This window comes from Haliotis rufescens, unplaced genomic scaffold (genome assembly GCF_023055435.1).
Source record: "Haliotis rufescens isolate VD_foot unplaced genomic scaffold, xgHalRufe1.0.p SCAF_123, whole genome shotgun sequence".
NCBI lineage: Eukaryota > Metazoa > Mollusca > Gastropoda > Lepetellida > Haliotidae > Haliotis > Haliotis rufescens.
Genome location: NW_025963806.1, coordinates 408,312 through 419,836, shown reverse-complemented (window position 1 = coordinate 419,836; position 11,525 = coordinate 408,312). Strand labels below are relative to the sequence as shown.

The 11,525-nt window shown below is 47.3% G+C and overlaps 1 long non-coding RNA gene across 1 annotated transcript; it reads right to left on the bottom strand.

The window, feature by feature from the left end:
- Positions 1-8,686: 8,686 nt before the first annotated feature.
- On the bottom strand, positions 8,687-11,172 carry LOC125378530. Its single transcript, XR_007220256.1, has 2 exons — positions 10,504-11,172; positions 8,687-10,163 (listed from the first exon to the last, which is right to left on the bottom strand). It is a non-coding gene; the product is annotated as an uncharacterized LOC125378530 (long non-coding RNA).
- Positions 11,173-11,525: the final 353 nt, after the last annotated feature.

Here is an 11,525-nt window from a genome sequence, read left to right as displayed (position 1 = left end):
TGGACCCGTGAAGATCCGGGGTAGAATAGATCTTCAGCAACCCAAGCTTGCCGTAAAAGGTGACTATGCTTGTCGTACTCAGCACTCAGCAATATTCCAGCTATATGACGGCGGTCTGTAAATAATCGAGTCTGGACCAGACAATCCAGAAATGTACATCATGAGCATCGATCCACGCAATTGGGATGCGATGACATGCATGAACCACGTCAGCGAGCCTGACCACCCGATACCGTTAGTCGCCTTTTACTGCAAACATGGGTTGCTGAAGACCTAGATCTAGGAAATGTCTTCATGAATCTGAGGAAAGGTTGACCAGAAACAATAGAAGAAACACCCCCAAAACAAACTGTCTAATATGGCCTATTTACCTCCACCACTGTCTAATATGGCCTATTTACCTCCACCACTGTCTAATATGGCCTATTTGCCTCCACCACTGTCTAATATGGCCTATTTACCTCCACCACTGTCTAATATGGCCTATTTACCTCCACCACTGTCTAATATGGCCTATTTACCTCCACCACTGTCTAGTATGGCCTATTTACTCCACCATCAAGGAGGAACTGTACTTAACGATATTCTTATTTCAAGTCTAGGTCTAGACGTTGTATAATGCTGAGATATCGTGTCTGTATAATCGGAGTAAATATGCTAGATTGGTCAGTTAGCAGACAGACATTGTGGCTCTTAAATAACTTGAACACATATGCCAGTACAGCCAATCGGCCTGAGCCTAGCCACATTTAAAGAATGGTTTTCTAGTGTATAGCATAATGGTTAGATAAACCTTACATATCGATGAATTTGACATTTAAATAGAATTGGGGTGAGGTAGGTTTAACGCCGCTTTGGATCTAGTTCAGTGTCAGCTTGATAATCTGGAATGAGCGAGTATGGTTTTACGCCGCTTTTAGCAATATTCCAGCAATTTCACGGCGGGGAACACCAGAAAAGGGCTTCACACATTGTACCCATGCCGGGAATCGAACCCGGGTCTTCGGCGTGACGAGCAAACGCTTTAACTACTAGTCTACCCGACCGCCCCTGATAATCTGGAATCTCAAAGTGATGCAGGTCTAAAGACCTTTACCACTTACTACGAGCACGAGTAAGATGTGGACAAAGCTAGGAACAGTATCAAGGTGACACTGAGATTAGAACAAACGATCACTGGAATCTAATACGCCCAGAGGGGCGGTCGGGTAGCCTAGTGGTTAGAGCGTTCGATCGTCACGCCGAAGACCCGGGTTCGATTCCCGACATGGGTACAATGTGTGAAGCCCATTTTTGGTGTCCCCCGCCGTTATATTGCTGGAATATTGCTAAAAGCGGCGTAAAACCATACTCACTCACTCACTCTGGTCCAGACTCGATTATTTATTGTCGCCGCCACGTAGCTGGAATATTGCTGAATGCGGCGTTAAACAACAAACAAACAAACTGAAAGCGGTGTCTGCCACACACATACATGTATATGGTCAACCAACAGGGGTTTACATGGTCTCGGAGACAATCAGATACAGATAATTCTGAATCGCGACCTATCTGCATCTCATGGGACTTGACACAGTCAGGGTGTGGTGTAACGCCTGTAGGTAGCTACTGTTTCTTGAGTTGTCTCCCTTACACCACGTCAGCTACAGGTACTTCCCTATCGCGACATACCGTGATGACCCGGGTTAGAATTGATCTTTAAAGACTGCCGTCATACATGTGGCTGGAATATTGCTGAGTGCGGCGTTAAACAACAAATAAACCAAACAAACTTATAATATTGTAGTTAACCGCAACTTTGCATTGTGTAATCTATCACTTTACAAAATGTTGATTTAAAAAAAAGTACTGTCGGAAATGTTAGAAAATTTTGGTTTCATTTAATAAATACGAGTCATGAAAATAGCATTTATCAAAGTAACGCAAATTGACCTAATCTAATATTTGTGTCATGCATGTATGAAACAGCCTATAACCTGAGGTGATGACATCACACCGGCCCGTGCATTCTCACAGGTGCAAATGTCACCCGAGTTTGGGGTGGTCTCAAAATATTGCTGTTATTGTTCTTAATTGACATGTGCGTTGATGGGGGTAGCAATTAAGGATATGTACTGGATTATAATTGCTTGGATAAATGATGGAATAGTTAAAAGCTATGAAACGGGATGTGTACCCATCTCTGCTTGGACACTCGCCCCGTGCAGACGTGTCCTTCCAAGCTCGCTACCCACGCTCAACTATGAGAGACATCGCTCTGTCGCTACCGAGGGAGCTAGTTGCCATCCTGGAGCCCTTGCTGGCTTACAGGGTTGGGGACTACTCCCTCAGGACTTCCTATAAGTCCAACTCCTCCACCCTCTCCATCTCCTTTGACTTAGGTCAAAGGAAAAGGCCTCTGGTCAAAGCTCCGGCCAAGACCAAGCCTAGGGAGAAAACCACCCCGGCCCCTATCCCTGCTGCACCACGCCCGGTACAGAAGGCCAGGCCGCCCACAGTGAAGAAGGCTCCACCAGTCGCCGCCATGGAGATCCAGGAGAGCCTACCCACCACCCCTCATCCTGGAGCAGCACAAGGTCCACCCTAACCCTGCTACCAGCATGAGAGCGGCAAGGTCTACCCCAGCAACCGCCCACGCCCACCCATGGTGATGATGCAGTACTGGGGAGAAGAGAGATTTGAACATGAAATCCACAGCTACCAGGATCTCTCGGATTTCCTGGTCGACTGCGATCTTCAAGTCAGCCCCCTCTTCATCACCAAAGCCGCCGCCCGCCTCACCACCGCACTGTTCCAAGCTCTCCCTCCAGGGGAGCTTGACCTAGACAGGAGGCTCCTGGCTGGGGAGAAACAGTAAGCTCCAGCTTCCACCACCACCCTTGCTCGCCAGCCGACGCCGTGCCTTCCCACGCCTGACCCCCTCCCCCCCCCCCCCCCATATTATTATTATTCTTTTATCACCCCCTCCCACCCAGCCAAAACCCACCCCCCTAGGGGTAAAACAGTAAGGACCAGCTTCAATCACCACACCAGCTCGCCAGCCGACGTGCCTTCCTGACTGATAGCTAGCAGATACTGCGTTGAACCTCCCTTTGACATGTGTGAGTTTAAATGTTGTGTTGTCTTGCCACGAACCCTGTACAGTTAGCCAAGATATGCTCAACAGGGTTGAGCTCACAACGTCTGACTGGCGTACGTAAGACAACGTGACCGTGTTATGCCGCAAGCACATATGTCTTGCACTTTACTTGTTTCTTATTCAGCCGAACTTTCTCCATGAGTTGAACTTTCGTTTCATATGGTCTGAAGTCGACAATGTCATACATTCCTGTATGGTCGCCTTCAGGCTACTCATGGTTGGGGCGACAGAATCTGATACCCTGACGTTGTATTAACTGGCGTTATCCATGACTATGACACTGACGTTGTTTAAAATGGGCAATAGCTGAAGTTCCAACCAGTCTATGAACACATCACCTCCTATGATTTCCTTATGGAAATCACCAGTTTTCTTTTTCACCTCGAAAACTAGCACGCATCCATCAATAAGCCCCATATCATGGTTTGCAGCGTGACAATGACACGATTACCTCTACCTGATGGTACCATGGGTGCTTCCTGTCTATCTGTCGATAGCCACATGTAGTCAGTGAAATGATTCATCAAGGTAAATGATCTGGAAGCCCTGACTGTGATAGTAATGAATGGTCCGGAAATATGTGACCTCAGACAGGATGGAATATTTCCCCCTGAAAACTGCTCGGTCAACTGGGATACCTTCTGCTCATAAAGCTTGTACACTATACACCTAGTCACCCTGTATCAAAGCTGTCTAGTATCCTTTTACGTCCCGGTTTTGTTTTTGAGACCCCCCACTATACCTTTTTAGTTTTATTTATCAAACCGTCGATGGAATGAATTGAAAATCCCACAGCTTGGGCAGTTCGGTATCTAAACTAATAACTGGTTCCCTCTATCTTTCTAAAGTGTAAAGAACTTGTATGTATGTATTTCCTAGTACGGACTCCATGTCGTGTACCATGAACACAGGGTAAACACGGAGCATCAAATGTTTTGTGTCATTTAGTAACGCAGAACGTGCGTCCTGTGCTTTGTGACTATCATCAGTGCACATACCGTGTAGGTCACGTGACTGGAATATACACGTCTAGAGGTAAATTATCCGACACTGACCTGGTAATGAGAGCACGTGCGTGGTAGAATCTTACGTTCGAAACCTTACCATGAAAACTGTGTAGGTTTTCCTCCTTGCCGATTGCGACTTAGATCTAGTATTTGTGTTTCTACTGTTATTGATGACTTTGGGACCATGGTATCTTCACACAAAAGCGCTTGACTCAAAATTGAATAAGAGGGATCTAATCTACAGTTAGGTTTATCTCCTGAACTGATTATGAATACATATTTTAGTTTTTTATTTATTAATGTTTTGACCGTTGGGAAGCTCATGTGCTAACCCATGAGGTCTTAGGCATGAGGCTTCGCATTTATTTGCACGTGGATTTAGTATCCGTGTAGAATAAAAAAAATGTCTTTGTTGACCTGTTTAAACTGCTGTTGTTGTTGTTGTTTAGTGCCGAATGATAGCAGCCGTTCCCAGTGTCTGATTGCAACCGTACTGTTTACGACATTTTCAGTACATATGCCATGTTCGCATAATTCTACTTTTATGCTGTTTCGGTTAACTGTATCTGGCACATGTTCGCATGTATCTCTGTGACCTATTTACAGCACTAGACTCCACGTGTACGCGATGCCTGCATTCAGCCAGGAAACACGTGTACACACGCTGAAGAGTGAGTGAGTGAGTATGGTTTTACGCCGCTTTTAGCAATATTCCAGCAATATCACGGCGGGGGACACCACAAATGGGCTTCACACATTGTACCCATGTCGGGAATCGAACCCGGGTTTTCGGCGTGACGAGCGAACGCTTTAACCACTAGGCTACCCGACCGCCCCCACACGCTGAAGAAGCTCCACGGTTAATGACGCAGTGTTTAGACAAACTAAACTCTGGAAAATAATACAGTAAACTACGGTTATAACGAACTCAATTGGACCGCTAATTATAGTTCGTTATAACCGTAGTTCGTTATATGCATATATACAACAAATATACAGCAAATGGCTGGGACCAAAAATAAGTTCGTTATATCTGTCAGTTCGTTATAAGCGTGGTCGTTATAAACGTATTTTACTGTAATTTTGATAGAAACAAATAACTCAATTTCAATTGAAAACGTATCCGAGCCTGCCGAACCTGAGGAAAATCTAGACTTGCTTCATTTAGAGCTATTGCATTACAGAAAAAGCGGAGGAGAAGGGAAATTAAAAACGTACATCCCGGTAGTAAACTACCGGGCAAAAGAAACGTATCACTTTGTTCAGTAGCTCTGAACAGAAACAAAGACAGGTGTTAACTATATGATGAATATTTTAATGAAAGGAATCATTTCCCTAAAGTCTGTACCAAATTGCAATGCTACATCGATAATGCACTTGCCATTAGGCCGAGCGAAAGAGATATGGGGTCAAAATAAAAAAAATACATTATCACGAGTCAAACAGAGTCTACTCAAAAAGGTGCTGACAAAGTCAAATCCTGTGACAAGACATGTCCTTAGTAGCGTGTGTGACCACTCCCTGTATCAATGCACGCCAAAATACGTCTCCTCGTGGATGTCGTCAATTGCCGGATGACGTCAGCAGGAATTCTGCGCCACTCATCCTTTTAAACCTGTTCAAGCTGCTGTCTGTTTGCTGGGGGAGGTACGCATTGCCTCAGCTGTCGATCAACATGATCCCAGAGATGCTCTATGGGATTCATGTCTGGAGAACATGCTGGCCAAGGCAATACGTTGACGTTAACGTTGTGCAGATATTGCTGAACAAGACTGGCGGTATCAGGTGCATTTCCCTGCTGCAAAAGGGTAACCCTTGGCTCTCCACGTAGGAATGGCACAAGTCGCTTGGTTTCTGTATCCTTGGGGGCGGTCGGGTAGCCTAGTGGTTAAAGCGTTCGCTCGTCACGCCGAAGACCCGGGTTCGATTCCCGACATGGGTACAATGTGTGAAGCCCATTTCTGGTGTCCCCCGCCGTGATATTGCTGGAATATTGCTAAAAGCGGCGTAAAACCAAACTCACTCACTCACTCTGTATCCTTGGCCAGTCAGATTCCCACGGATGATGACAATCTGTTGGCGACTGACCGAAAATACCGCCCCACACCACGCCGTCTCCACCATAAGGGTGCACATCTTGGATGCAGTTAGTTGCCAGTCGCTCCACTACGTCGATAAACACGGACTCGGCCATCATTTCGGAACAAGTTCAAGCCTCTCTCGTCTGCGTTCAGGGATCAAGGCCATTCTACGAAGGGGCGGTAGGCTCTGATATCAACAATGCAGAGTCGTCGTAAGATTGTTCGTCTGATGATGGGGTGTCCCAGTGCTGTCGCCGCCGTTGACGTCGCCGTCACTAATCGGTTAAGCAGGTGGATTGTCCGGATGTGGCGGCCTTCAACTGGCGCTGTGACCCTTGGTCTTCCAGATCTTGGATGGTCTTGTGTCGGGCCTGTTTGCTGATAACGGCTCAACAAGTTGCTGATACTGTTTGTTTTTTTTGCAATCTGCCGTTGAGAGGCCCCCATATCGGTCATACCAATAGCTCTGTCACGTTCCTCTTGTGTGAGTCTCGGCATTTCTATGATGTTCTTTTTGATGCTACATCCTTGCTCTGGTCCACACCGGTATTTATGTAATAATCATTTCAAACAGTTCCCCCAAATCCTGTTTTTCCGATTTTCCACAACTGCATGAAATTCACAGAATCCTGCAAAAAGTGACTTTAGCAACCAACGCTTATCTTTAGCAACTAACGCTTATCTCCCGTAAAGATCCGGGTTTGAATTAGTCTTTAGAAACCAACGCTTATCTCCCGTAAAGGTCCGGGTTAGAATTGGTCTTTAGAAACCAACGCTTATCTCCCGTCAAGATCGGGATTAGAATTATTCTTTAGCAACCAACGCTTATCTACCGTATAGATTCGGGTTAGAACTGGTCTTAAGCAACCAACGCTTATCTCCCGTAAAGATCCGGATAGAATTGGTCTTTAGCAACCAACGCTTATCTCCCGTAAAGATCCGGGATAGAATTGGTCTTTAGCAACCAACGCTTATCTCCCGTAAAGATCCGGGATAGAATTAGTCTTTAGCAACCAACGCTTATCTCCCGTAAAGATCCGGGTTAGAATAAGTCTTTAGCAACCAACGCTTATCTCCCGTAAAGATCCGGGATAGAATTGGTCTTTAGCAACTAACGCTTATCTCCCGTAAAGATCGGGGTTAGAATTAGTCTTTAGCAACCAACGTTTATCTCCCGTAAAGATCCGGATAGAATTGGTCTTTAGCAACCAACGCTTATCTCCCGTAAACATCCGGGATAGAATTGGTCTTTAGCAACTAACGCTTATCTCCCGTAAAGATCGGGGTTAGAATTAGTCTTTAGCAACCAACGTTTATCTCCCGTAAAGATCCGGGATAGAATTGGTCTATAGAAACCAACGCTAATCTCCCGTAAAGATCCGGGTTAGAATTAGTCTTTAGCAACCAACGCTTATCTCCTGTAAAGATTCGGGTTAGAACTGGTCTTTAGCAACCAATGCTTATCTCCCGCAAAGATCCGGGATAGAATTGGTCTATAGAAACAAACGCTTATCTACCATAGATCCGGGTTAGAATTGGTCTTTAGCAACCAACGCTTATCTCCCGCAAAGATCCGGGATAGAATTGGTCTTTAGCAACCAACGCTTATCTCCCGCAAAGATCCGGGATAGAATTGGTCTTTAGCAACCAACGCTTATCTCCCGCAAAGATCCAGGATAGAATTGATCTATAGAAACCAACGCTAATCTCCCGTAAAGATCCGGGTTATAACTGGTCTTTAGCAACCAACGCTTTTCTCTCGAAAAGATCGGGGTTATAATTAGTCTTTAGCAACCAACGCTTATCTCCCGTAAAGATCCGGGATAGAATTGGTCTTTAGCAACTAACGCTTATCTCCCGTAAAGATCCGGGATAGAATTGGTCTTTAGCAACTAACGCTTATCTCCCGTAAAGATCCGGGTTAGAATTAGTCTTTAGCAACCAACGCCTATCTCCCGTAAAGATCCGGGTTAGAATTGGTCTAAAGAAACCAACGCCTATCTCCCGTAAAGATCCGGGTTAGAATTGGTCTAAAGAAACCAACGCTTATCTCCCGTAAAGATCCGGGTTAGAATTGCCTTAGAATTGGTCGTCTGTAAAACGTTCTTGTAGCAAGTGGCGACTAACGGGATCGGGTGGTCAGGCTCGCTGACTTGGTTGATGTATGTCATCGTATCCCAATTGCCTAGATCGATACTCATGATGTCAATCACTGGGTTGTCTGGTCCAGACTCGATTATGAGCAGACCGCCGTCATACAGCTAGAATATTGCCGAGGGCAGCGATAAACAGTAGTACTAAAATCGCTTCTAGAACTCGCCGTCAGACGGCCCCAAATCACCGCTACAATTTTCGGCGAGCCAGCTTCATGAACGCCCCCAGTCCTCATCGAACAGGAATTCAAGTATTTAAATAATTATATGTTTATGCTTATGATCAATAAAAGAGAAAGTCACAGCCAGTAAATAACGTTTATTTATATCAATATAAAGCAGTTCAAAATGCACAAATCACAACGCACAATAAATATCAATTTATTGTACCCGTACGGAATGAATATCAAACACAGCCAATAATATATTGCAGCGAAACTGGTTGAGTAAATTATACAGCTCATCTTTGGACTTTTGTATTTAAGATAGAATCGGGTTCCAAACGAAGCTATGGTAGCGATCCAGGGAATTAATCACAGTGGAATGAACTAGTAATACCCTTGAAACAAAACTTCAAAACAAGCAATTTTCTTTCTGCAATATTTTCACAAACATGTTAAACGCGTTAAATTCAGGACACGAACCACGGAGGCGGCCAGGGGATCCAAACACCGACCTACAGCTCTCCGGGCTGACATTGGATCCACTACACCACGGAGGCGACCAGGGGATCCAAACACCGACCTACAGCTCTCCGGGCTGACAATGGATCCACTTCACCACGGAGGCGACCGAGGGATCCAAACACTGACCTACAGCTGTACGGGATCCAAACACAGACCTACAGCTGTCCGGGCTGACGCTATACCCACTACACCACGGAGGCGGTCAGGGGATCCAAACACAGACCTACAGCTGTCCGGGCTGATGCTGTACCCACTACACCACGGAGGCGGCCAGGGGATCCAAACACCGACCTACAGCTGTCCGGGCTGACATTGGATCAACTACACCACGGAGGCGGCCGAGGGATCCAAACACCGACCTACAGCTGTCCGGGCTGACGCTATACCCACTACACCACGGAGGCGGCCAGGGGATCCAAACACCGACCTACAGCTCTCCGGGCTGACAATGGATCCACTTCACCACGGAGGCGACCGAGGGATCCAAACACTGACCTACAGCTGTACGGGATCCAAACACAGACCTACAGCTGTCCGGGCTGACGCTATACCCACTACACCACGGAGGCGGTCAGGGGATCCAAACACCGACCTACAGCTGTCCGGGCTGACATTGGATCCACTACACCACGGAGGCGGCCAGGGGATCCAAACACAGACCTACAGCTGTCCGGGCTGACGCTGTACCCACTACAACACGGAGGCGACCAGGGGATCCAAACACCGACCTACAGCTGTCCGGGCTGATGCTGTACCCACTACACCACGGAGGGGGCCAGGGGATCCAAACACAGACCTACAGCTGTCCGGGCTGACGCTGTACCCACTACAATACGGAGGCGACCAGGGGATCCAAACACCGACCTACAGCTGTCCGGGCTGACATTGGATCCACTACACCACGGAGGCGGCCGAGGGATCCAAACACCGACCTACAGCTCTCCGGGCTGACACTGGATCCACTACACCACGGAGGCGACCAGGGCATCCAAACACCGACCTACAGCTCTCCGGGCTGACATTGGATCCACTACACCACGGAGGCGGCCGAGGGATACAAACACTGACCTACAGCTGTATGGGATCCAAACACAGACCTACAGCTGTCCGGGCTGATGCTGTACCCACTACACCACGGAGGCGGCCAGGGGATCCAAACACAGACCTACAGCTCTCCGGGCTGACACCGTACCCACTACATCACGGAGGCGGCCAGGGGATCCAAACACCGACCTTCAGCTGTCCGGGCTGACATTGGATCCACTACACCACGGAGGCGGCCGAGGGATCCAAACACCGACCTACAGCTCTCCGGGCTGACATTGGATCCACTACACCACGGAAGCGACCAGGGGATCAAAACACCGACCTACAGCTCTCCGGGCTGACGCTGTACCCACTACACCACGGAGGCGGCCGAGGGATCCAAACACAGACCTACAGCTGTCCGGGCTGACGCTGTACCCACTACACCACGGAGGCGGCCAGGGGATCCAAACACAGACCTACAGCTGTCCGGGCTGACGCTGTACCCACTACACCACGGAGGCGGCCGAGGGATCCAAACACCGACCTTAAGCTGTCCGGGCTGACGCTGTACCCACTACACCACAGAGGCGGCCGAGGGATCCAAACACAGACCTACAGCTCACGGGGCTAACGCTATACCCACTGTATCTTCCCCGATTTAGCTACCAGCATATCTACCCTGACAGCGGCATCAAACACAATTCACCCTTCCACAACTGGCTAGGAATGTTACCGAGGCAGAATAGATATAATGATAGAGCATAGAAACCAGTAGGTGGACTTTTATCTTGGCAACGCTAAGCGCTAGAGCCTTCCAAAACCGAAAGCCTTTGAACGTAAACATAAATAAAACATCATTAACAAACAACAAACCAGAAACACGTGAAATGGTAACATGCGTATCTCGGGAATGAAAGTACAGGTGTTTCATAAACTAACTTGAATACTTTTTACATTCGTGAATATTTTTCATCGTTATTATGTCCATGGATATATCGACCAAAGAAAAAAACCAGGGGCGGTCGGGTAGCCTAGTGGTTAAAGCGTTCGCTCGTCACGCCGAAGACCCGGGTTCGATTCCCGACATGGGTACAATGTGTGAAGCCCATTTCTGGTGTCCCCCGCCGTGACTTTGCTGGAATATTGCTAAAAGCGGCGTAAAACCATACTCTTTAACCACTAGGCTACCCGAGCACCCTTGTGGTTTTGAAACAGGAAATTAACTCCGTATGATGCAACCAAATAGGGCCATAAATATCTGTAGCTCACCTGAATAATGAAGGAATAATTGAGGCCATACACGTTTAAAGTGAGTGAGTGAGTATGGTTTTACGCCGCTTTTAGCAATATTCCAGCAATATCACGGCGGGGACACCAGAAATGGGCTTCACACATTGTACCCATGTCGGGAATTGAACCAGAGTCTTCGG